The sequence below is a fragment of the Mauremys reevesii genome, linkage group 2 (assembly GCF_016161935.1).
Source record: "Mauremys reevesii isolate NIE-2019 linkage group 2, ASM1616193v1, whole genome shotgun sequence".
NCBI classification, from domain to species: domain Eukaryota; kingdom Metazoa; phylum Chordata; order Testudines; family Geoemydidae; genus Mauremys; species Mauremys reevesii.
The window spans coordinates 64,670,842-64,697,672 of NC_052624.1; the positions used below are offsets into that span (position 1 = coordinate 64,670,842).

The 26,831-nt window shown below is 42.3% G+C and overlaps 2 long non-coding RNA genes across 2 annotated transcripts in view; one reads left to right on the top strand and one right to left on the bottom strand.

The window, feature by feature from the left end:
- The window catches only part of LOC120399337, a 66,902-nt gene that overhangs the window by 9,933 nt on the left and 30,138 nt on the right, over positions 1–26,831 (bottom strand). The window contains exons 2-3 of the long non-coding RNA XR_005595098.1: positions 22,012–22,158; positions 10,815–10,902 (exon numbers count right to left, since the gene is read on the bottom strand). This is a non-coding gene — a long non-coding RNA (uncharacterized LOC120399337). The remainder of the gene's footprint in view (positions 1–10,814; positions 10,903–22,011; positions 22,159–26,831) is intronic.
- Positions 24,724–26,831, top strand: part of LOC120399338 — a 34,638-nt gene continuing 32,530 nt past the window's right edge. The window contains exon 1 of the long non-coding RNA XR_005595099.1: positions 24,724–24,858. This is a non-coding gene — a long non-coding RNA (uncharacterized LOC120399338). The remainder of the gene's footprint in view (positions 24,859–26,831) is intronic.

Genomic DNA, 26,831 nt, shown 5'->3' on the forward strand with positions numbered 1-26,831 from the left:
GCTGTGAGGGGATCTGGGGAGTCCCAGGCCTGCATGCAGGGTTCCCCCTGAGCAGGGCCAGCTTTAGGCTGATTCCCCCAATTCCCCCAAATCAGGCCCCGCGCCTAAGAGGGCCCTGCGCCCTAAAGAAGAGCACCTAACTTAGGTGCCTTTTTAATTTTTACTCACCCAGCGGTGCTCCAGGTCTTTAGCAGCACTTCAGCGGCGGGTTCTTCTCTTGCTCTGAGTCTTCGGTGGCGGGTCCTTCAGTGCTGTGGAAGACCTGGAGCGAAGACCCGGAGTGCCAGCGGGTGAGTCATTCCTGCCAGGACCCTGTCAAAACTATTCGAACCAGGCCGCGCACTTCCAAAAGCTGGCCCTGCCCCTGAGAACTGGCCTCTAGGGACCTGAAAGCAAGATCCCTCAGCTGGGCTTTTCCTTCTCCACTGATGATTCCCAGTTTGTAGAGTTTTGCTGGGGGAAACTTCCCCAGCCAGGCTGAGTTAGCCCGTCAGCTCCCTAGGTGAGACCAGTCACCACATGGTCTGCTCTGCTCTGTCTGCTAGTTCAGGGCTGCTGCCTGCTGTGTGTGTGTCTGGACCCTGGGCTAGGAGACTACGGTTTGGATTTTAGTGCAATTGTATAGTCTGCACCTTGAGCCCTGCACCCCTTTGTGGTGAGGGGAAATCCTGGGACAGAAGCAGCCTGATTCCTGCCTGAAGAGGACCCCTGCCAGCAGAGATCAGCCCCTTTGCAGTGACTAAGGAGTCCAGAGTCATCTCTGAACCTGAGGATCATTCATGGAGTTTGTGAGTGCACCATCTTTTAGTTAGTCAGTCAGGGAATTTGTTTTAGGGACCCCCTACTCCCTGAACTGTATCCTCAAGCCAGGGAGTAAGGGTTTGGGGATTTTATAACCTGCTGCCAGTTGTGCCAGCAGCTGTGTTGACGCCCTAGGTGGCGGAAAATCCCGCCCCAGAAATGGCGCCCCCGACGGAGGCGGCAGAAGGTCCCGCCCCCGAAATACCGACGACGACCGCGGCGGCCAAACATCCGGCTGCCATGGTTGCCGCCCCCCAAATGTTAGCGCCCTAGGCGACCGCTTAGGTCACCTAATGGGTTGCGCTGGCCCTGCCTGCTGCATATTAAACCTGTGGAGGGATTTACCACCTTTTCCCACTTGTGAGTCCTTTGGGCTGTACTGAACCCAGTCAGCCACACTGCTAAACCACTGCAGAGAAGAATTTTGTGGTCATAGGTCATCAAGGGCCCCAATAAAGTATGTGTACCAATGGGAAACTAATCTTATATTTGCTACATCAAGTCACGTGACTGGGGAAAGTCACAGGTATTATCAGAGTGGGCACCAGTGACCCTAAAAATAGTGTTTTACCCTGTTATGTTATATTTGTCTCCTGTTTAATATAATTATTGTGTTGAATATATTGTACGTGTTTGTGTTATTTCTTGGAAGTCTCCAACTATCCGGCAAGTAAGTGGGGATTACCGTGTGGTTAGAATTTTTCTCCCAAGCTGCCCTGGAGACCCTACCAGGAAGGAGCGATGGGGGTGGAGGGACCGCCAAATAAATTCATAGGAAAAAATAAAGAAGATACACCCTGATGAGTGGGTGGCCGGATCCAGAAGAACCCAGACCTGTCCATCAAAGCCTGTAAGCAGATTGACATTAAAGAAGGTAACCAGGTAGGGAGGGGGCGCTACAAGAGTAATCTTTTTGATTGCAGCCAGCACCCTGACTTCACATCCTACGTCTTCTATTTTCATTTTTCTTAAAACCATTCCACTTTACACCTGTCATTTTCTGAAGAATTCCCATCTTTACTGCCTCCAGCCTTCTGATGTCTGTTTAAATGCAACTGCTTCCAGACCAGAGACCACTGCTAGTACACTAGTTTGGTAAAATTTCACTTTGGTACCAAATGTAATGTTTCTATCAGCCCATAATTTTATCATCTTCTGTGCTGCACTTGTAGCTAAAGCACATCGCCTTTTAATCTCACCCTTGATGGAACCATTAGCACCGATCAAGCTTCCTAAGTTCAAATAAGATTTTACTTGTTCTATGAATTTACTCACTGTTGTATTTATCTACTGTCCCTTTTCCAAGACACCACCACGTCATCTTGGTATTTATTGTAAGTCAAAGACAACTACACCAACTTTCTGAGGCAGCAAAGAGTATTAATTCTAACCTGTCTGCCAGTTTTATGATGTCATCTGCATAAGCTAAGGAGACAATGTCACACCCTCCAATTTGTCTACAATTCTTTATGTCCAATTTAAGAACACGATGAAAAGTGACGGTGTTTCCATGCCTTCTTGTCTTACAACAAACTTTGACAGGAACTAGTTGCTTAATTTTTCCACCAATTCTTACTGCTCTACAGGCATCTTCATATATAACTTTTATAAATACTGCCATCCTTTCTGGACCTCCATATGATTTTACTACTTTTCATAATGCTTCAAATGGAATCAAATACCATTGTGAAGTCCATGTAAACAGCAATTCCCCACCACCTGTCTGAGCATGAATATCTGATCAATGCAATTTCGGCCTCATCTGGAGCTGCATTGTTCCTCACCTACTTGTTCCTCTAGCTATGGCCTTAATCTTTTGACAATTACTTTTGACATAATTTTTCTGGTACTGATAAGCTTATATGTCTATAATTATTTATAAAAAGCAAAAGGCAATAAAGGCAGCTTAGATAGAGATAGTCAGCATGCAGCATGCATGCCACCACTCTTCTGCAGAGAGTGGTGGTATTCTTGCATCAGAAAAAAGTATATTCCACCCAAAAAAGCTCATGCTGCAGAACTCCTGTTAGTCTCTAGCCAAGACACTCTCTTTTGTTTTTTTACAGATCCAGACTAACACGGCTACCCCTCTGATACTTATAATTATTTAGATCAGCAGGATTTCCTTTCTTCGGGACTGGTACAACCATTGCCTATAGCCAGTCATTTGGTATCTCCTCTCGCTCCTACACCTTACTTACTTATTTTTCCTAATGCTTTGATAGCACTTGTCCCATCAGCTTTTAGCAGCTCAGCTATTATATTGTCTATTCCTGCAGCTTTCCCCTTTTTAACTGCTTTACTGCTCTTTCGATTTCTTCTTCTGATAGTGGGTCAATGCTGATATCAATTCTGCCTTGCAGGCTGCTCATTTAGCACGTCTAGAATGCTCACAACTGGATAAACTATAGGATTCAGCTCTTTGTCAAAATGCTCCTTCCATACTTCCAGCAGCTCTTTGGCATTTTTGGTGTCAGATTTTTCTTATTGTTTGTCTGATGGTGTTTCCATACAATTTAACCTTTTTGCATATCTTGTTTTCAAGAGGCCTCCTCCAGTTGTTGAGCCTCTTCTTTCCAGAACTTTTGTTTGTCAAATCTTTGGGATTTCTTCACCATTTTGCACAATGCTTTTACTTCTTCTGCTTTCCCAGCAGACTTGGCTCATTTACACTTTTCCTGTAATGTTCTTATTTCATTGCTTGTCCCACTTTTCCTTGCTTTCTTATGCCTTCCAATAACTTCTTCTGCTGTACTTTGTATTGCTTTCTTGAATATTTCTTCTCCAGTCTGAAGTGAGATTTCTTCATTATTGCAAATTAATTATCTGAAACGCCCTCCAAGCATTACCTTGTATGCCTCCCTCCCAAGCTATTCTTTACCTTATCAAGATCAAATTTGGCTCCAGTTGCATCCATCTTTTTCTTGATTTCAAACTGAAGCAGACAGGGCTTTCTTAGCCTCTGTAAACAAGTCTGTCTAGGAGAAAGAAAACTTTGATTTCAAATCTGAACAGTCCAAGCTCGTGAGCCTTGGACGGTCAAGTGGACTAGGGTGTAATTCAGATACCTATTCCTAGCAGCCAGGAGGCTGTGTTAATGGCATTTCCATGAGCTGGATAGGATGGATTGACCTAACAAGCCATTACATCCAAAACTTACTTGTTATAAACACAGTACAAGTCAGACTGACTTATACAGATTTTTACCTTGGCCTGTCAAGCCTAGCAGATAGTCATGGATTTCAGATAATGGCTAAATACATATTACATGTATTGCAAGCTGGCATGTTAGAACTCTATTTGCTCCAGGCCAGACTGAGCTAGAAGCAGAGGAGTTAAGGAAGTTACAAGTTTCCTTGGCTGTCGTACAGGAGACACGTTGGCGGGGTACAGGAGAGTTCACAGTTGGAAATTATACTTTCCTTTATTCTGGACATTCAAGTGGACAAGTGAAGCATACAGATGGGGTTGCTAAAACTGTGGACAAGAGAACAGTTACTTCATTGAATAACTGGAAACTGGTGTCTGAGCAGAGGGCCATAGCAAGGTTTACCACTGCCTACAATAAACTATAGACAAATATTACTTATAAATAAATGTCGGCCTAAGGAGTCAAAACAAATTAAAAGATCCAGATTATCTTTATTATCTAACAATATTATCCTTGTACTTCTTCGCTCCCTTGCTCCATTCTCTGCTGTATTCTTCTGACTCCATTTCCTTCCTCCTTTTTACTGTAACTAGCACTGAAAGGTTGTTAAATGTGACAGAGGTGACAAATTGAAAAGCTCAGGCTGATGATTGCTGGAAAATGCTCACCTGAAGTAAAAGCTTCAAACATTTTGGAGGAGAGAGAGAGAGAGACTTGCTGTGTGACAGTGATAAAGGAAAAGCCTCACTCTGATCTGCAAGTGCCTACTGCATCTTTTTTTAATTAAGGCTCTAATCTTGCAATATGCTCCTCACAAGTTTGATTTCAGTAAGTCTGTATGCTGGTCCAGGGATCTGTCCAAGGGTCATTACAGGATTAAGACCTAAGAAAACAAGTATACTGCACAGGCTGAGCAGCTATCTTGAAAAATACATAACTTACTTCAAAACCAAGATTCTTCTTCTATTTCAAAGGCACTAATCCTGCTTCACATCTAGGTACATTGGAAGTTTGCAAACATGATCATTTTAGAGTTACTGATAGACAGAAAAAACCCGAATATTTTCTTAGCATGTGAATAACATTGTTTTCATGCTGAGCTAGCCCTAAAAATCCATCTCTCTATTTTTATAAAAATTTCCTAAACAATTCATTTCAGGGGGGTGGAGGGAGTTTTGTTTGTGTTTTTAAGAAACTTACAAGTAACTAAAACCCGAGTTTTAAGCTTGAAGAAAATTACTGTCATCTTACACATCACTTTTATATCTGAATATTTTATACATACTATAGTTAAAAGTCACACTAAGATCACTATAATTGAAAAGAGTTAGAAACAAAAAATTTTCCCTATTGTTCCTGTTGGTTTACTTGGTGCATTTTACAGCATTTTGTGTTTAGTCCATTGTCATCTTGCCCACGTATAGTGAGTATACCCTCTGCTGAAAAGACCCTTATTAACATCAAGAGAGGTGCAGAAACTCTCAGGAACTGGGGAATCTGAGTAGACTCAAAATTTGGGATCTTTTGTATGACTAACTTTAAAGCTAATAACGTCAAAAACTCCCAGTAAGAACCTTTGGGGATTAATTTATTCTTTCCAGTTACATTGTGAGGTTATTAAACTGTTTAGCACAATTGCAATGACTTGGCTAGAGCCAACTGTTTCAGTTTATTTTAATAGGGTGTTTGCCTTATTAAAGTAATAACAATGAAGAATGATCATATTAATTATTACAACCAACTAGTTGTCACAAGCCTCCACACTAACCCCTAAAAATGATTTGTTATATATGTGAAAAGTCAAACTACTGAAGGTCTCTATTTTTTAAAAAAAATAAAATTCTGGAGGTTAATGGATTCTTTTCAAACGAAAGCTATTGTTCTGCACTGAGCTGATGGAAAGTGGCAGATTGTTTCCTAATGCACAGTAAGAGATTTAGGGCTGGATTCACTGAAACTTTTGCAGGCATATACACCTCTGCAGAGTGACTCTAAAACGACTACTATTCTGTACCGGTAGCATTTTAAACTCACTGTACACTGTTGGAATGGGCTACACAAGGTGCAAGGCAATGGTGAGCAAAATTAGTCCCCATACACTCAGTGGAGTGACACTGATGTAAAACTGGCATAAATGAAAGGAGAATCAGGCCCAGATTTTTACATTCTCTGCTCTGCCACACACAAATCTCCTAGATCACAGACTTACACATCTGAGCAGCATGCATGATGTTCTGTATTTCAGACATAGGACACTTATGGGTGATTACAATTGCATGGAAGTGGGATTTCACTGTTAATTATCGATGAGGGGATTTTCTCTGTTTGAAACGACATACAGAGAACACAGACAGCAATTTGCACAGCACTTTATTCTGCAACACAAATCAGCACAGGCAACAATGTTATGGGCATTCTCAGCTGTGCCCAGTATCTGTCAGGTGCAGCTGACAGGATGGGGACAACAAACGAGCTTGGCGTAGCTTCCCAATTCTAATGCTGTTTCTATTCCAGTTCCAGGGTAATTTAGAGCAGTCTTAGGTCTAGTGGACTAAATCTGAAATTAGAGTTAGCTTAAATTTGGTCACAGCAATATATGCATTGTAAAGAAAGACCCTAACTAGCAAACAGAAGGAAGGCCTTGAAAGTTATAAGGCCAAAAGGAATGAAGCAGGGAGGACATCTGGTTCAAAGAATAACAATTGAGTTAAGGGGAACTTTCTAAAAAGAAGACCTATGACCAACTGGGGTGACTGTCTCCAGCTGACTGTTAGCTAAAGTAGTAATTGGCTAGGATGTCAGGTGTTTGTTGAAGGGTATAAAAAGAGTTATTGAATCTGAGGGTTCTTGGTGAGATCTGACCTGATGGTGCTAGAGAACATTAGGATGAGACAGTGTCCCCTAGTTTTGGCCTATCTGTAAGTATACTAATCACATGCTTATGAATACTTTGTTACTGTGTAGTGACTGCTTATTCTTTAGACTGCTAGGCATGTTTAAAGCCTAAAATACCATCTGGCCTTTGGACTTAATAAAGGAATTCATGGTTAAAATTAGTGTTGTGTTAATATCCCTACATTATTACTAATTCCAAAATATTATTAATTCCAACAGGGCTCTCCTAAACCATGCCAGATGATTATATTCACCCAGTGGTCATTATACCAGCTGAGAACAGGTGGTGCAGGGCACAACCAGGCCCTCACCATGCCACCTACCAGGGGCTGGTGGTGTGGGAGCCAGCAATGCCAGAGTTACGCTAGCTAGAGATTCCCCAACACTGGAATAATTCCCAAACTGGGGAGATCTCCCTCTTTCCAGCCCCATTGTGCTGCAGCAGAGAATCTAGCGCTATGTTTCTCTTACCCAAGAAGTTTTTGTGAGTAGGATGTGTTGCCTGCCCTTGTTAGCATTTATCTGAGAGTACATTCTGACCAAAGGGAACTGTTATTTTCTTGAGGAAAGAATGTTGCACATGGGGTGTATTAGCTGGTATTCGAAGTTCAGGTTGCAGGTGATGGTAACAGGAGAGTGGTTATCTCCATATTTACTGTTTCCCCACTGCACAGAAGGATCTTCAACGGTATTGGTTCCAAGAAAAGAGCTAACTTCTTGGTGCTGAATATGCCTATGCTCCAATATCTCCAGAGCATTCAACTAACAGGATTTGGGACTTTGTGTTTTGAGTGGGATGTTATTTTCCGTGGGCCAAATTCTGCCCTTGGATGCTTCCATGTGGCTCCCATTACTGTCATTTGGGGTCTCATGTGTGAACCAAGAATAGAGAGGAAGCAGCACATCCGTTAGATATATGCAGAAGCATTTGGTACCTCTCATGTGGGATTTTATTCCTGCATGGAAAAGTCTGTGGAGATCAACAGGATTTATTTTGATTGCCTACTGATTTAAGGTGTGTTAACTTGTATGACTTCATCTTCCACCTCCAAACACTTGTGAGGGATTACTGAGTTAATCTAAAGGAGAGAGCAGCAACTGAGGCATGGGAGAATAGAATCATCCTGTACAGACAGTGTTCATGTATGCTGGTATTTACTACATTAGAGAATTCATGGATTTAATGAAAGTGCCCACTTACCCGCTCTGAATCCTGGCACTTACTGTATTACACCACATAAATAAAAGAGGGTATGTTTGTATTTAAGTGAGTTTCAAAGCCAAATGTGGTGAAGAAAATACATAACTAGATAATAAATTACGTGAGATATTTTGAATCTTATAAATCAGGGATTCTTAGACGTTTTCATATTTCTCTCCACCTCTCTTTTCAAGGGAAGAGGGAAAGCCATGAATTTGTGTTATTTGAATAATGATGGCGAGAAAAACCTACCAAAATTTGCCTCCAACTCAAACCAGTTGAACTGAGTATAGGTTGATGTATCAGGGGGGAGGAAAGAGCAGCTGTCTCAGGAAAGATGTAACAGGAGGGTGAGACAAAGTTACTTGAGGCAGTGTGCTATATGCTGCAACGAATTATGGGGTAACCCCGTATTTCATGTAGATGGAAGTTAATTTCTAAAAATGTTCACAGCACAATGTGCCTTGCTGCTTTGCCATAAGTGCAGTGTTTCTCCAAATGGCCTTGTTATGAACATAGGCATCCTATTTGAGCAAAATACTGTCAGCTAAGCCTCACTGGGGAAGATTTATAATTCTGTTCTACAGGTTCTCAGCCGAGTGATAGATATATCGATAGCAAAGTGATCATGATTCCATATGCATCTCCCCTTAGATATAGCAATAATTGTATACAGATGTATTACAGTTAGTAACAGTGGGCCATATTGTTCCATATGTTGTGGGAGGGGGAATTCCTTCAGACTGTTTTATTGAGGAACTAGAGTTTGTAAGCAGAAGCCTTGGGCTACCAAACCCATTAATGGGCTCAGATTTCCCCTCTCTCTAGTGCCCCAACATACACATCTTCCCTGTCCCCTCAGATCCCAGCACTTCCCCTGCAAGAAACCCACTCCCCCACACCCTGCGTCCCAACCGCACTCACTGGCCCTGCTGGGAGGCAATTGTGTCTGCCAGGCTGAGCTGGCAGTGCAGCCAGAGCTGGTCCCGGGGCGTAGAATTGCTCCAGTCCCTCAGGAGTGGTGTGATCAGCCAGGCCAGGGCCTGCCCCGGCCATCCTCCCTCAAGATGCGCTTCCCTTGGAGGGGCCTCGCCAAGCTTCCCGCACTGTCCCCTTCCCTCCCCCCCAACCCCTGGGCTGAGACTGGCCAGGCTTCTGCACCAGTCCCAGGTGGCTCAGCTCTGGGGAGACAGGTGAGGCCCCACAGAGACTGCCCAGAACCAGAAGTGCATTGGGGTCTGGCCAGGGGGCAGAGAGAAGCTGGAGGGTGGGGCCAAGGAGGCAGCAGGCAGGCAGGTTGAGAGTAGCAAGTGGTGGGTGGAGGGTGCCAAAGGAGTCTTGGGGCGCAGGGCAAGCCGAGCAGGCCGGGGCCCCTTCTGAGGACGGGCCCGGCTCCATGGAGCCACTGAAGCCATTGTAAACCTGGGACTGCTGTAAGGAAGTGGACTCGATTTCACAGAATCATGGACATTCGAGATCTATTAGCAATTCAGTGCAGGACTGTTCCCTTTGGTCTCATTTAAGAAGAATTTCCTGAAGGCCAAACTGTGCCCTGAGAGGCAACATGCAGCTCTCACTGATGTCAGTGGCAATCCATACACAGACCTAGGATGGTAAATTGCCCTGCATGCTTAGAATAAAGACTGGTGATAAGAACAAAGATGAGAGATTTAAAGGACCTCATTCCTTGTGTGAGTGATTGATATCATTATGTATAAGTATTGAATATTTAAATGGGCCGGGGAGCTAATCTGATGATGGATTATAGTTAAAATATGTCATCTTAGAACTCAGGATAACCTTTTAAATAATTTCTCACTGTCTCATACTCTCTGGAGTGATTAATTATACGTTTTGGAGGATCAGTCTATGGACATACCTTAAGTTCTTCTCAGATAGACAAAGAAATCCAGTTCAAATTATTCTTCCCATACTCCAAACCAATTAATAGATTGAGTGAGGTTTCCTTGGTTAACACTCTTCACCTGTCACAATCACAGGTATATTATTTTTCCCACCTGAAATGGATTCTGAGTACTCATATGGGGAAAACCTTTTTTCCCAGTTCAATAAAATTTGGCATAAATTTCACCCTTAGAACTTAGATCTTTCATTAAAAAGTTGCATGGCAGCAAGAGTAGACTCCTTACATTTGAATATTAGTCCCCAAAGAAAGGGTAGCAGTGGTAGGAAGAATGCAACATTATTCTTGAAAGATGAAGTAAGTTACATCCTGTCTAAGTTTGGCTTCAAACTTGGGAGACTGGAAGTAAGCCTTGTGTCTGATATGCATTGTGATGGGAATAATTACAATGGTTCCAGGCAGGTGGTGATTTTGGTCAGGGAGGAGGCTGGAGAGGGAAGAGCAGCCACAGAGTGTGTGTGCATGTGAGAGACATCTTACTATTCCAAGTAGGGACGGCTCCAAATTAAAACTCTAAATCTAAAGACCATCAAGCTTTGGTGAACTCCAAACTTTTGTTACCATCCACTGGAATCATATTGGACCAAAAGTTACCAAACTAAACTTGCCATTTCTCAAAGACCACAGCTAAAGTGACTTGGCTGGTGAAAGTTTTGAAGGTGGCAATGAAAACACGAGGTTCAACAGGAAAAGCAGTTCGTATTTCCATGAGCAACATGATTCATCCTCTTTCACTCAATAATCAGTAAGGCACATACAACAATGGCTCCCAAACACTCATTCCTTCCAGTACTGATACTTCAGGAGTTTGTGACTGGTATTCTAAGCTCCCGGATCCATACCTTAATGATGCACAATGATGTCCCTCTGCTGAGCTTGAGTGTTCTTCCTACTTCTTTGTGTATTCTCTAACCCACACTGTAGTTTTGCCTGTGTAAAATCCAAGAAATAGGGGTTAGAGCTTGTACAAAGAATGGGAAATGATGGCTTTACTAATATTTGTTCAATATCTTAGGACACTAAACTAGTGTATTTGCCTAAATAACCTTGGGACCACTGTCATACACGATGGTATCAAAATCAAACATATGCCCATAGATCTCATAAGAACATAAGAATGGCCATACTGGGTCAGACCAATGGTCCATTTAGTCCTGTCTTGTCTGCTGACAGTGGCCGGTGCCAGATGCTTCAACGAGAATGAACAGAACAGGCCAATCAAGTGATCCACCCCCTGTCGTCCACTCCCAGCATCTGACAGAGGCCAAAGGACACCTAGAGCATGAGACTGTGTCCTGATCATCTTGGCAAATAGCCATTGGTGGACCTATCCTCCATGAATTTATCTGGTTCTTTTTAAAATCTAGTTATAGTTTTGGCCTTCACAACGTCCTCTGGCAAAAAGTTCACTGTGTGTTCTATTAAGAGGTACTTTCCCTTGTTAGTTTTAAACCTGCTGCCTATTAATTTCATTGGGTCACCCCTGGTTCTTGTGTTATGTGAAAGGGTAAAAAAGCAGCTAGATAGCCATCTGACTTGGATGGTTTAGACACAACAAATCCTCCATCAAGGGGTTAGACTAGATGACCCTTCCAATCCCTTCTAACTCGATGGTTCTAGGATTCTATAAATAACACTCCTTTATTCACTTTCTCCACACCATTCATGATTTTATAGACCTCTATCCTAGTTCCCCTTAGTTGTCCCTTTTCCAAACTGAATAGCCCATCTTTTTAATCTCACCTTATACTGAAGCTGTTCCATACCCATAATCATTTTTGTTGCCCTTCTCTACACCTTTTCCATTTCTAATATATCTGGTGGGGATCAGAACTACACTCAGCATTCCTGGTGTGCCTTTACCATGAATTTATATAGCAGCATTATGATATTTTCTGTCTTATTATCTATCCCTTTCCTAATGGTTTCTAACACTGTTAGTTTTTTGACTGCCACTGCACATTGAGAGGATGTTTTCAGAGACCTCTCCACAATGACTCCAAGATCTCTTTCTTGCATGGTAACAGCTAATTTAGACCCTACCATTTTGTATGCATAGTTGGGATTGTGTTTTCCAATATGCATTTCTTTGCATTTATCAACACTGAATTTCATCTTGTTCACCTTGTCATTTTGTTGCCCAGTCACATAGTTTTGTGAGATCCGTTTGTAACTCTTCGCAGTCTGCTTTGAACTTAATCTTAAGTAATTTCATATAATCTGCAAATTTTGCCACCTCACTGATTAGCCCTTTTTCAAAATCATTTATGAATATGTTGGACAGCTCTGATTCCAGTACAGATCCCTGGAGGGACATTGTTTACCTCTTTCCAGTCTGAAAACTGACCATTTATTCCTGCCCTTCATTTCCTGTCTTTTAACCAGTTACTAATCCATCAGAAGACCTTCCCTCTTATTCCATGATTGCTTGCTTGCCTTAAGAGCCTTTGGTGAGGGACCTTGTCAAAGGCTTTCCAAAAGTCCAAATACATTGTATCCACTGGATCATTCTTGTGTTCACCCCTTCAAAGAACTAATAGATTGGTGAGGCATGATTTCCCTTACAAAAGCTGGGTTGGCTCTTCCCCAGCAAATCATGTTCATCTATATATTTAATAATTCTTTCTTTACTATAGTTTCAACCAATTTGCCTGGTACTGAAGTTAGATTTAATGGCCTATAATTGCTAGGATTGCCTCTGAGGCAGTTTTTAAAAATTGGCATCACATTGGTTCCACTCATCTGATACAGAAGCTGATTTAAGCAATAGGTTACATACCACAGTTAGTACTTTTTCAAGTTCATATTTGAGTTCCTTCAGAACTCTTGGGTGAATGCCATCTAGTCCTGGTGACTTATTACAGTTTGATTTATCAATTTGTTCCAAAACCTCTTCTAATGACACTGCAATCTGGGAGAGTTCCTCAGATTTGTCGCCTAAGAAGAATGACTCAGGTCTGGGAATCTCCCTCACATCTTCTGCAGTTAAGACCAATGCAAAGAATCCACTTAGCTTCTCCGCAATGGTCTTGTCTTCCTTGACTGCTCCTTTAGCAACTCGATCATCCAGTGACTACACTGTTTGGTAGGCTTGCTGCTTCTGGTGTATTTAAAGAATTTTTTGCTGTTAGTTGGATACTTTTGCTTGTTGCTCTTCAAATTCTTTTTTGGCCTCCCTCATTACATGTGACTTGCCAGAGTTTATGCTCCATTCTCTTTTCCTCAGTAGAATCTGACTTCCAGTTTTTAAAGGATGCCTTTAACCACCTCTTTTACTCTGTTTAATCATGGTGGTACTTTTTTGGTCCTCTTGCCATTCTTTTTCATTTGAGGCATTAATTTGAGCCTCTATTATGATGTTTTTTAAAAGTTTCCATGCAGATTGCAGGCATTTCACTCTTGTGACTGTTCCTTTTAATTTCCATTTAACTGTAGTTCCTCTTTTTGAAGTCAAATGCTACTGTGGTGGGCTTCTTTGGTATACCCCCTCCCCAGGACATTAAATTTAATTATATTATGGTTGCTATTACTGAGTGGTTCAGCCCTTTTGGACATGATGTTGTGCTCCACTTAGGACTAAATCGAGAATTGCCTCTCCTCTTGTGGGTTCCAAGACTAGCTGCTCCCAGAAGCTGTCATTAATGATGTCTGGAAACTTTATTTCTGCATCTCGTCCTGAGATGACATGTACCAGTTGTGGCAGAGCTCCGACCTTGTCTTTGTGGGTCCTGCGCTTCCAGGCGGTTTATGCTAGCCTCAGAGGCTCACTGCAACCCTCCACATAGCCCTTCTCTCTCTAGGGCCAGGGATACAGTCTACTAAGCCCTTTTCATCATAAGCCAGCAAGGAGGTTGGTGAGAGAACTCTCACAGTCTCTGTTGTCCCTAGGGCTTATTTCAGAACAGTTTAGCCTCCTGTCCTGACAGAGGCCTGTCTTCCCTTCCCAGGAGGAGTTCCTGTAGTGGTGGTTTGGGGAGAACCCGGGCCCACCCTCTTCTCCAGGTTCCAGCCCAGGGACCCTAATGGTAGCAGCTGTTGGCAGCCAACCTTTCACTGCCAGAGTTGCTACATTTCCCTGGGCCACTTCCCCACATCTCTCCTGCTTCTCCCTTCTTCACCCCTACCTTAGGGCTCCCTTACCGATGACTTGAGGGTGTCTTCATTAACCAGCCTTTCAGCTGCACTTCCTCTCCTCTGGCTCTCCTCTGCCTGACTGGAGTGAGCCCTTTTATAGCATCAGAGGGGCCTTAATTAGAGTCAGATGCTTAACAGCGTCCCCTGACTGTTAGCAGGTTAATTGGAGTCAGGTGTTCTCATTAGTCTGGAGCAGCCCCTGCTCTGGTCAGTCAGGGAACAGAAAACTGCTTATCCAGTGGCCCGTATATCTGCCTTTTACTACTTTGCTGTTCCCAACTGGTCTGGGTCTATCACACCAGTCAATATGGGGATGGTTGAAATTCCCCATTGTTACTGAGTTTTCTATTTTATACCCTCTCTAATCTCCCTGAGCATTTCACAAGCACCATCACCACCCTGGTCAGGTGGTTGGTAGTATATTCCTATTGCTATACTCTTATTATTCAAGCATGGAATTTCTATCCATAGAGATTCTATGGTACCACTTAAGTCATTTTTAATTACTTAAATGGTACCATTGAATCTCTATGGATAGAAATTTTTACTACATTTGACTCTATGCTTTCTTTCATCTACAGTGCCACTCCCCCACCATCACAGCCTACTGTTATTTCTATATATTTTGTACCCAACTGCCACCACCATGTCCCATTGATTATTGTCATTCCACCAAGTTTCTGTGATGCCTATTATATCAATATCCTCATTTACTACCAGACACTCAAGTTCACCTATCTTAGCATTAGACTTCTTCAATCATGCACAAGCACTTATAAAATTTGTCACTTTTTAGTTGTCTTCCTTCATGTGATGTAATTGAAGGTGACTTTTTTGTTTCTCTTCAGTTCCTCCACTTCTATCGTCTCTTCCTTACAAGGATACAGAGAATCCCTGTTAATAGATGCTCCCCATGGGATGTCTGCTTGAACTGTATGCTCAGGGCCATCCTTAGCCATAGGCAGAATAGGCAGCTGCCTAGGGCACCAGTTTGTCTGGGGCACCACTCTGCCAGGAGCCCAGAGGGACAGGAAGCAGTGGAGCATGTAAGAGCAGGGTTGGGTCCTAGAGAGAGCCGAATGCGCTGCCTGCAGCACAGTCTGAGGGAGGGGATTGGCTGCTGGGGTCTCTGGGAAGGGGTGGGGGAAGGAACTCACCTGTGAGTGTGACTCTCTCCCTCGCGTGAGGTGAGGCAGGCTGGGTGGCTCTGGCAGTATCCTTTGTTGCCCCCCATAATGTGCATTCTTCCCCCCACATGGAGCACCCCCCCATTTCCCCTCTCCCTCCCTTGTGGAGCACCCCTCTCTCCCCCCTCCCCTCGGGCAGGGCTTGGTTGGGTAAAGCTGCTGGTGCGGGGGTGGGTTGCTGGCTGGCTGGCTGCGTGCCAAGGACGGGAAACTGAAAGTGACTCACTTCCTCAGCAGCCAGCCCAAGCAACAGGGACTGGATTGGAATGATCACACACAGCTGGCTGGGCTGGGGAAAGGGTGATCAGGTAGCATGTGTGAAAAATCAGGACAGAGGGTTGGGGTAGGGTGACCAGATGTCCCACTTTTATAGGGACAGTTCCAATTTTTGGGTCTTTTTCTTATATAGGCTTCTGTCCTGATTTTTCACACTTGCTGTGGGTCACCCTAGATGAGGGGTAATTGGTGCCTATATAAGACAAACCCCCAAATATCAGGACTGGCCTGATAAAATCAGGACATCTGGTCACCCTAGCTGGGGAGTGCATCTTTCCCCTGGGCTGGCAGCGATCCATTTCATCCAGTGGGGGAGCTGCGCAAGGCAGGATGAACTGCTGTGGCTCTGTGGGTGTCCCGTCCCTGAGATCAGATGCTGTGCTAACTTCACCATGGTCCGTGGTGCTGGTGGTGATGCCCAGTGGCGTGTGATCGGACCTGAGGGTTTGCTGCTGCTGTTGCCATCTGCACCCCAAGAGGTGGATTTTGGGGTCCTGCAGCTTTCCACCTATCTCCTCCTCTACTGCAGCTGTTGGACCAGCAGGCTGGGGGTGAGCCAAGCATGAAAGCAGTACTGTGTTGCCATTTAGATTGTCATTTAACAACTTTGTTTGCCAAAAATGCTTGCTAACAATCCTGAATCCAATTTCAATATTTTTTTTAAAATATCAATATCTTAGCCAAAAACAGAAAATTAAGTTGTTGACAATTATTTATGACAAGTTTGGTTTGGGGCAGGGAGTGGGCCAGTTTTCATTCGAGAAACAAATAATGATGATTGGCTTTCCTATAGCCCTGTTACTGCTAAATAGAACCCTCCAACAACTGTAATACGCTCAGCTCCCTACTAGTGTATAGAGTGACCATATGTTGTACTAAAATTCCCTTGCTTTTTTTTCCAGTGAGTCAGTATAGCTTTTGCCAGCCCAGAGGTTGGACAGTCAATGTCTTACATTTTCACAATGGTTTGTCCAACTTTCATAAATAAATACATGGTTAATATGAGTTAAAAAGGCCAGGGACACTTTCTTGTGAAGAATCTGTGCAGCAGATCATGCTGGAGCTGTAAAAATGTCAGTTTTTGATGGAACTTTAGAGGCAGTGATTTACCCTGTATTTCGGGCAGTGCCCAAAACGTGCAGCTATTGCTAACGTTTCCCCAAACAAAAATAAGGCACAATAGGCCTTCTGTAACATTTCTATGGTACTTTAATCTAGATTAGATGATTCTGTGCTGACTTCATTTTGGTCACTTTGTGCTTTACCTAGGAATAAAACTAGGGTTATATTTTCCCAATGCTTGGAAACCCAGCTTATTAAACTGGATAATGTCATGAATCTATTTACAGTATAAGGTTGATATAGAGTTGTAACTAACATTAAGACTGATGCCCACTATACATTTAAAACTAAAAAGTGGCTTTGTAAAAATGACATGGGTTTCCAGTTCTGCTGTGTCTCAGTCAGGGTGGAGCGCCTTGTGAGGTGTCTTCACACTAGCTCAAGTTCACAGGCTCATGGCTATCCGATATTAGTTATTTTAAATAATATTTCTGCTAATCTGACAATAATTTAAAAAGTTATTTCTTTAAAAAAACACCCTTATAAGTTATGTCGTATCGAAAACAACTTTCTGGATCACAAAAAAGAAACTGAAAAGATGAAATAGGATTAGTTTTACAAGCACAGAAGGGTTTTATACTTAAGTTTGTATGTCATGAAAACAACGAAATTGATCAAGATCATCAAGTAACTGCCAAAGAACATTTTTATGCAGACGAAGCTGAAGAAACGTAACAACACACAGATCATTTGAAACAGATGCAGACACAAAACAAGAAATTACAACAGTTGAAACTGTACTAGCATGGGATATAGATGACATTGGCGCATGGCCGCTATCTTTAAACAACGAATCATGTGCCATTATACTTGAGAAAGGCCCTGTGAGAATAAAAGGTCTTGAATATCCTAAAGACATTAGAGGTAGGAAATTCACAGAAAACAATTACTACAAAAGACTTTCTAATGGTGAAATTGTCAACAGATGGTGGCTTGTGTACTCTAAATGCAAGGATGCTGTATTTTGTTTCCCATGAAAGATTTTCAATAGTTGCAATTTTAAGATAGCAACCATGGGCAGGGGCAGCTCCAGGCACCAGTGCAGCAAGCGTGAGCCTGGGGCAGCAAGCTCGTGGGGGGCGGCGTGCTGGCCGCCGAGAAGGCGGCAGTCAGGCATCCTTCAGCAGCGTTTCTGCAAGAGGTCCGCCAGTCCTGTGGCTTCGGCGGCAATTTGGCGGCAGGTACGCCAAAGGCGCGGGACTGGCAGATCACCCGCAGAGCTGCCACTGAATCCATGGGACCGGTGGCCCTCCCGCAGAAACGCTGCCGAAGGCCGCCTGACTGCCATGCTTGGGGCGGCAAAAAACATAGAGCCGCCCCTGACCATGGGTATTAATGATTGGAAAAAATCGTAGTCACATATTACTGCAACATGAAAAGGCACAACATCACATTGAAAGTATGCACAAATGGTGTGAGCTGAGTGTAACGTTAAAAAATCACACAACTCTTGATGCCCAAAATCAAAGATTGCTGGAGTCAGAGAAGCAGCATTGGTGCCGTGTTCTTGAATGTCTATTATCTATTGTTGAATATCTATCAACAGATGATCTTGCTTTTAGAGGAAACGCTGAGAAATTATTCCAGCCCCAAAATGGCAATTTTTGGGGCCTTGTTCAACTGCTGGGAAAATTTGACACACAGTGATGAGTGAACATCTCCAAAGAGTAACTGAAAATGAAATACATGACCACTATTTGGGACCAAGAATTCAAAATGAACTGATCATGCTAATGAGTGATAAAGTGAAAGACAAAATTGTTTCACTGGTTACTTTGGCAAAATATTTTGCCGTCATTCTAGATTGCACTCCGGACATAAGTAATCAAGAACAGATGTCGTCAGTAGTGAAATTTGTGACATTAGTGATTCAGCACAGATTCCAGTTAAGGAATCTTTTATCAAATTTTTAGAAGTAGAGGACACTATAGGTTTTGGACTTCTTCAAGCTCTCCTTGATGAACTAAAATGAATGAGATTGTCCATAATGAACATTAGAGGACAAGGCTATGATAATGATGCCAATATGAGAGGATGCACTTCTGGCGTGCAAGATAGATTGCTGGCAGAAAATCCATGAGCCTTTTTTGTTCCGTGTGCATGCCACAGCCTTAATTTGATTTTGTGTGATATGGCCAAGTCTGTAGAAGCTATTTCTTTTTTTGGTTTGCTGCAATGCCTTTACATGCTCTTTTTAGCTTCCACTCAATGATGGCAAATATTCAAAGCATATGTCAATGGTATTACCAGTAAGCCTCTATCTCAGACATGCTGGGAAAGCAGAGTAGAAAGTGTAAAAACGTTGAGATATCAATCTGAGGAAGTTTACGAAGCACTGGTTGCTATTTTGGAAGAAGCCAGAGATACAAAAGCTAAAATGAAGCACAGTCATTGGCCTCTGAAATATCCAGCTTCAAGTTTCTAACATCTGTTGTAATCTGGTATGACATTCTTGTTAAAAATCTCAATTGTAAGCAAAATAATGCAGAGTCCAATGATGCAGCTTGATTCAACACTTACCTTACTAAACAATAAACACCACTTTTTAGTGAAATAGAGAGAAATGGATTAAAAAAAGCACAGGTTATAGCAAGTAAACAATTGGCCTGGCCCGCCAGGGGCTTTCCCTGCACAAGCGGTGACCCCAGTTTGAGAAACACTGTCCTAATGTGTACATGCCACTCGTATTCTACTGACAATTCCTGTAACAGTAGCATCAGGAGAACAGAGTGTCTCAAAACTAAAGCTCATTAAAAATTATCTCTGTTCTATGAGTCAGGAATGCTTGACTGGTCTTGCTATTCTTGCAATCGAACAAGACATCACTTTGTCTTTGTCATACGATGACATTATTACTGATTTTGCAGCCAAAAAAGCCAGAAAGATTGCTTTTAATTAAAACCAAATCATTGTTTCAATACCTCTTCATAGAAATTTCCAATAAAATGTTGACAAATTAAAAAAATTATATTATTTGCATCATTCTGTCAATAAATCAGAATTTTTTCTACAGTGCTACTTCTTTAGTGCAAGTATAGTCCATCAGCATTACAGTGTGCTTCATTAAGTTAAACTGTTTTTAATAAAGTGCATGAGGCAAGTTTTCCAATACTGTAAGTTTATGTTTGTGTTGCTAAGAGCAAGTCAGGCATAGGGGCACCAGTTTAATAATCCCGCCTAGGGCACCATAAATCCTAAGGATGGCCATGTGTGTGCTCCTCCATACCTGTCAGCTTTCCCCCAGCTTTAGTTTAAAAACTTCTCTACAACCTTTTAATGTTACATGCCAGCAACCTGGTTCTGTTTTGGATTAGCTGGAGCCCGTCCTTCCTGCCTAGGCTCCTGCTTTCCCAAGAGATTCCCCAGTTCCTAATAAACCTAAAACTCTACTCCCTACACCATTGTCTCATCCATGCATTGAGACCTTGCAGTTCTGCCTGTCTAACTGGCCTTGCACGTGGAACTAGAAACATTTCGGAGAGTACTACCATGGAGATCCTGGACTTTAATCTCTTACATAGCAGCCTAAATTTGGCCTCCAGGACCTGTCTCCTATTCTTCCCTATGTCACTGGTTCCTGCACATACTGCAACAACTAGCTCCTCCCCAGCACTGCACATAAGTCTGTCTAGATGTCTCGAGAGATCCGCAACCGTCCCACCCAGCATTGCCCTGTTTAATTTTGTACAGTGCGTAATAAACTAATCTGCAAATAAATGAGATATAAGCACCCTACATAATAATAATATCATAACTGTAGCATAATAAGGAACTAGTGTAATAAGATAATACAATCCCTCACTGGGGTGTTGTGAGACTTGTTCCTTAAGTGTTTTGAGGTCTTCACGTTAAATATTACTACAATTAATCTCATTAGCAAAAAATGAAAACAATATTTTTTTTAATTATTCTTAGCCACACAAAGGCAGCCTTCAGCATAAGTAGTCTCATGATTGCATCATTTGCCTTCTAAAGACTTTTCAAATCCCAATTCTACATACCATCAGACAATGAAATTACCCTGTTGGTTAATGGATGTGGTAATGTTTATTTCAGTACTAGAAGTTACTTTTTTGGGCATTGTTACATCAGCTAATCATTAGCAGGTTTGCCCTTAGGAAACTGTGTTTAGCAAACCAAAAATATCTCTCTTTTTAATGTGAAACAGTTGACATGAAGGATTATGTATGCAAGTTGAGAGTTTGAATATCTAAGGGGAAATTGGAATGCTAGAGGCCTCAAAGCTGCATATTCCTGGCATATCTGTTGTGCCAAAAGTAAGACAGGGCCAAAACCCCAAAACTCCCATTTAAGCCATGGGAAGTTCTGCCATGAACATTAATGTGAGAAGACTTGGAGTTAGGAACCTAACCTCCTCCTTTTAGGGGACTGGCAAAATGAGAATGTTTGAAGCATACATCCTCTATTTTTCCCCCAGACACAGCCACCCACAGTGGCTGCTTAGCAGAAATGATTGATGCTACTGTAACTCTGAGTGCTTCATGAACCTTACAGGGTACTATTGGAATCTGGATGCTAGGACTAGTGTGCAGGGTGGAGATATGTTCATTTGCTCCACCTCATGCTGAGAAGTATGAAGGGTTCTTTCCTGAACTCTGGCCCTGGCAGAATTCCATCACTGGTGAAGGCTGAGAGGGAAAATGAGAAAGGATTCTCATGCCCTGTATCATTTGCACGTCACTAGAACATTCAGCTGAGATGCAGCTCATCGGGGATGTATAGCGAAATGTCCAACTATGAGCCACGCTTCCCATACACTTGTCACAAATGCTGGTGGTTTCTTTTCTCACACAGTCTCTCTTTTTCCTATAGGTAAAATCCAAATCTTATCGATATTTCTGAGCTTAAAGGTGCATATTTTGGACCTAGAAGAGGGAATTGAAAGGTGGATAGTGAAGATATGTTTAAAAGCACATGAACACATTAAAAAAAACCCTTCTGTTAAACCCAAGTATAGAGCGCTCACAACCTGGTAACTGGAAACAAACTACTAAATGCTTATTTGAAGCACAGGATGATCCTTCACCAGATGTAGAAGCCTATTTCATACCCACAAATAATGAAGAAACTCCAGTGGGATTGGTCACACAAGTAAGTGCTACTCAACATGAGTAAGGTGTGCAGAACCTGACTCAGATTGTAAGCTCCATAGGTCAGGGATTGTGTCCCCTTATGTGTCTGTAAAGCACAATGCATACTGATGTCACTATATAAATAAAATATTCTTTAGCCACAGAGGCTTACTCTTCCCATCCCCGCCTCCCCTTAAAGAGCAAATATACATTTTGGGAAAAGGTACCTGGCGTGACAGCAGTGAACTGTGAAATCTTCTAGATGTAAAGAAGTTACGGCGTGGGCAGTAACAGCAATACACCAGCTCGCCAACATGCCTCAGTGGTGACTTGGAGATTCCAAGGGCTCAGTTCTCGCCCTGCACCATTCACGGCTGTGAAAAGGAAGCATGTGTGGCTAAATAATAACACAGAGCTATCAGTGTGCATGGTGTTTCACAGACACATAAAATGACACAATCCCTGCCCTGAGCAGCTTACAACCTAAGGGCCAGATTCTGCAAACCTTCCTCACGTTGAGTGCATAGGAGATAACTGCTATTAAGGCAGAATGGTAGAGTTAAACATCTCCTTTATGCTCTCTCAGCACTGGTGTAAATCAACACATAAGATGCCGGGCACCAGTGAGTCAGGCCCCATGTCCCTATATCCAGGAGATGAAAGATAGTTCAGTCTTCCTGGCCATTTAAACCTCAATCTTTCCATCAAGACTGCTGTCAAAGTTAGACTCAGGACTCACAGTTTGTCAGACCACTCTGTTTTATTAGTACCATGCTCCAGATAATGTGAGCACCATGCAAGACACAAACTATCTTATTTATACAGATAAAAGGGCAAGAACTTAGCAAGATAACAAAGGAAGCAGAATCAGATAAGTTTACCTGGGCTAGACATGCATATCTTATTTCTTTACTAACTATTACGGATCTTCTGTTAATGTTTCGCCATTAGCACCATTGTTTATGCCTAATGTTTCTTTTCCTGGCACCTGTATTTCAACATTTCTTATTTCTGCTTAAAGGTACATACAACATTTCTTTAATCCATTCTTATTTTTACAATATAATTCATTCTACTTTCACACTGCCAAATGGGTACCAACTGTGCTGGCAGTTTTTTGCGTGATATAACACCTGTTCACTGGTAACAAGACTAAGGTCACTAATTTGTTTAGCCTAGACTAGCCAACAGCTGTACACAGGTAACATCTTTCAGCGCTTCCAACTTGGCCAGGATTCAGCCTTGCATCCTAACTGTGGGAAGACCATATATCCTCCCTACCAGTCCTGTAACTTCCAGCGCCTCCATAACGGTGGATGTAGACCCCTTGGGGGATATTTTCTTTATATGCAGGGAAATCAGGTCTCACCGGGCTCTACTGGAGTCAATGACAAAACTGAGGCCAGGATTTTACCTCATAACTTTAATGTGAACTAAGCACACTGTGAGATGTGTTTATTTCCCTAATGTTACTTTGCCGTGTCTATTTCAAAGTATTGAAAATGAGAGGAAACTTATTTTAATTTCCATTAATTTGAGAAGAGAGCGAAAGATGAGATTTGGAAAAAAAAAATCTCTCCACCCAACTCATCCCACCTAAAAAGATACAATATAAACAGCACCACTATAATTCCATTAGGAGAGGAACAAAAGTGATATCTGCTGGGTTGCCATCATTGTATTCCTAATTAAAACCATGTTTATAAGTTAAGCTAGGGTGTTCAGATGGGATATTTTCCTTACAGTGTCATGGGGATTCAGATATAAACTCCTTCACTTTTACTGGGCCACACTTTTCACAAAACTCATCTTGTATAAACAATACAAATCTTCTAATCGTTTTCCATCAAGCAAAAGTCAGATAAATATTTTTAAAGCTTGACTCTGAATTTTCATGCTGTTTATTTGCACTCCCTTGGTATCAACATACCCTTACAAGCCCAGGATCCTGAGTGTCATGGCTTGATGTGCATTATGAAGCTGTTTATTAATGGAATTTTAAAAGGGGGCATTTTAAAAGAGAATGCAGAAAACATGTAGCATATTTAAGGGGACCATTTAATAGCCAGTAGCTATAATCTTCAACCAAGATCTCTCACCAGTTTAGCAAGGAGGGGGAACTGGTTAGGGTTAGGATTGCAGAACTCTCAAGAAACCTGAAGTGCTACAAGAAATGGTTTTGGTTCATTGATGTTGCGCCAATTCAGCACAAGACCTGTACTCCAGCTTGGTGTTATGGGCATTGTATTGCTGAATGTATTGTTTTTTGATAAGATGTAAAACCAAAGTCCTGATGACTTGTGGTTATTAGGGATCTCAGGGGACTTCTTGCAAGAGTAAAAGCATTAGCCCCAATGTCCTGGCCAAATTTTAATTTGAGTAATTACTTACCAACTCCCTAAATCCCCACTATGCTTCACCTCCTAGTGTAGACTCTTGCTAAACAGCTACTGTATTGTACCATGATGGCGGACACAAACTTATTTGCTGGAACAGGACAAATTACATTTTTGTTATGGTCCAGAAGCCAGATCTGATAAACACAGGGCCATATATTGCCTTTGATCTACAGTAGAGGTACAGTCCACAGAAGTCGTTCCCTTGACTTCATTGGGTTTTGAATCAGACACAATGGGAAGTTTGTCTAAAGACTGTGGTAACAATCTGACTTCTATGTAATAATTAGGTTCACCAGTTTCAAAAGTAGTCTGATTTTGGGTGCCCAAATTTGCTAAGTGCATGCATCACTTACAGCTACCATTATGAGTGACTGAAAATCAGGTATCCAATGTCTAAAGTTGGGCTCTGAGGGAATGTGCTATAGCAAATCTATATAAAAACTGATGTATACGTTTATTCAAATTAACTTTATTTAGGAAATTTGGCTTTTAAAAGTTTATAATTTTTAAAGGTTTTTGTTTTCTATTTTTCACCTCTAGAATCCTACTGGACTCACACAAATAAAATTGCACAAGCAACTTTGCCTTTGCTGCCCTTGTTTCTTTACTATCATGAATCACTGAAGATTGGACATAAGAAAAAATGTTACCCTCTTGCAAAGGAGGAAGGAAGAGGTAAGAATTATGAACCTTGGAAAAGACTAATATGCGCATAGTATACTGAATACAAAAAAAGAGCAAAGTCTTTGCAGTACAGCTTAGTGGATTGTACCTTCATTTTTGGATAGTCAGCATTACTCATTGCCAATTCATAATTAACATCTGCTGTAGCTAGACAATCCAGAGCCAGATGCAAATTGCTAAGGTCCTTTTAAAACCTTCCACTACAAATGCAAAGACCAATTTTCCAGTGAGAAAGACAGAATCAGCACGCACATTACAGAATGTGTTACTAACAAGTCAGATATAGATGATATTTAGAAAAATTAGTAATGTAGTGATCTTAAAAATAAGCATGTAGAATTGTTTGGTGGGAGTACTCTGCCTTGTCAAAAAGAGGACCTAAATTTGATTCCTTAGCTCCTCATCCCATACCAGGCTATCAGGATAGCAGCTTTTTTGCCCGTATCTTCTGAAAGAAAGAGAATGCTCTGTATCACTCAAATGTGATCCATTTGGTCAAGTAAGGAGAAGTGCTGTAAAAGACCATTCCAGACATTTTTAGATGGTGACTGACATGAGATCTCAAGCAGCAGCAGCAGCAGAAGAAGAAAAATGGGATCCAAAAAGATCCTCATGGGACCATGTGTTTGGGAGGGTGATTTTAAAGATGGTAGGAGAAGGATCCTTCTTCTAAATTAGTCTCCTCTGTAGCTGGAGGAACCAACTAGGGACAGAGCTCTTCTTGACCTGCTGCTCACAAACAGGGAAGAATTAGTAGGGGAGGCAAAAGTGGATGGGAACCTGGGAGGCGGTGACTATGAGATGGTCGAGTTCAGGATTCTGACAAAAGGAAGAAAGAAGAGCAGCAGAATATGGACCCTGGAATTCAGAAAAGCAGACTTTGACTCCCTCAGGGAATTGATGGGCAGGATCCGCTGGGAGAATAACATGATGGGGAAAGGAATCCAGGAGAGCTGGCTGTATTTTAAAGAATCCTTATTGAGGTTGCAGGACCAAACCATCCCGATGTGTAGAAAGAATAGTAAATATGTCAGGCAACCACCTTGGCTTAACAGTGAAATCCTTGCTGATCTTAAACACAAAAAAGAAGCTTACAAGGAGTGGAAGCTTGGACAAATGACCAGGGAGGAGTATAAAACTATTGCTCAGGCATGCAGGAGTGAAATCAGGAAGGCCAAATCACAATTGGAGTTGCAGCTAGCAAGTGATGTTAACAGTAACAAGAAGGGTTTCCACAGGTATGTTAGCAACCAGAAGGTCAGGGAAAGTGTGGGCCCCTTACTGAATGGGAGAGGCAACCTAGTGACAGAGGATGTGGAAAAAGCTAATGTACTCAATGCTTTTTTTGCCTCTGTCTTCACAAATGAGGTCAGCTCCCAAACTACTGCACTGGGCAGCACAGTATGGGGAGGAGGTGACCAGCCCTCTGTGGAGAAAGAAGTGGTTCAGGACTATTTAGAAAAGCTGGACGAGCACAAGTCCATGTGGCCAGATGCACTGCATCCGAGGGTGCTAAAGGAGTTGGCTGGTGTGATTGCAGAGCCATTGGCCATTATCTTTGAAAACTCATGGCGATTGGAGGAGGTCCCGGATGACTGGAAAAAGGCTAATGTAGTGCCCATCTTTAAAAAAGGGAAAAAGGAGGATCCGGGGAACTACAGGCCAGTCAGCCTCACCTCAGACCTTGGAAAAATCATGGAGCAGGTCCTCAAGGAATCAATTTTGAAGCACTTGGAGGAGAGGAAAGTGATCAGGAACAGTCAGTATGGATTCACCAAGGGCAAGTCATGCCTGACTAACCTAATTGCCTTTTATGTTGAGATAACTGGCTCTGTGGATGAGGGGAAAGCAGTGGATGTGTTATTCCTTGACTTTAGCAAAGCTTTTGATACCATCTCCCACAGTATTCTTGCCAGCAAGTTAAAGAAGTATGGGCTGGAAGAATGGACTATAAGGTAGATAGA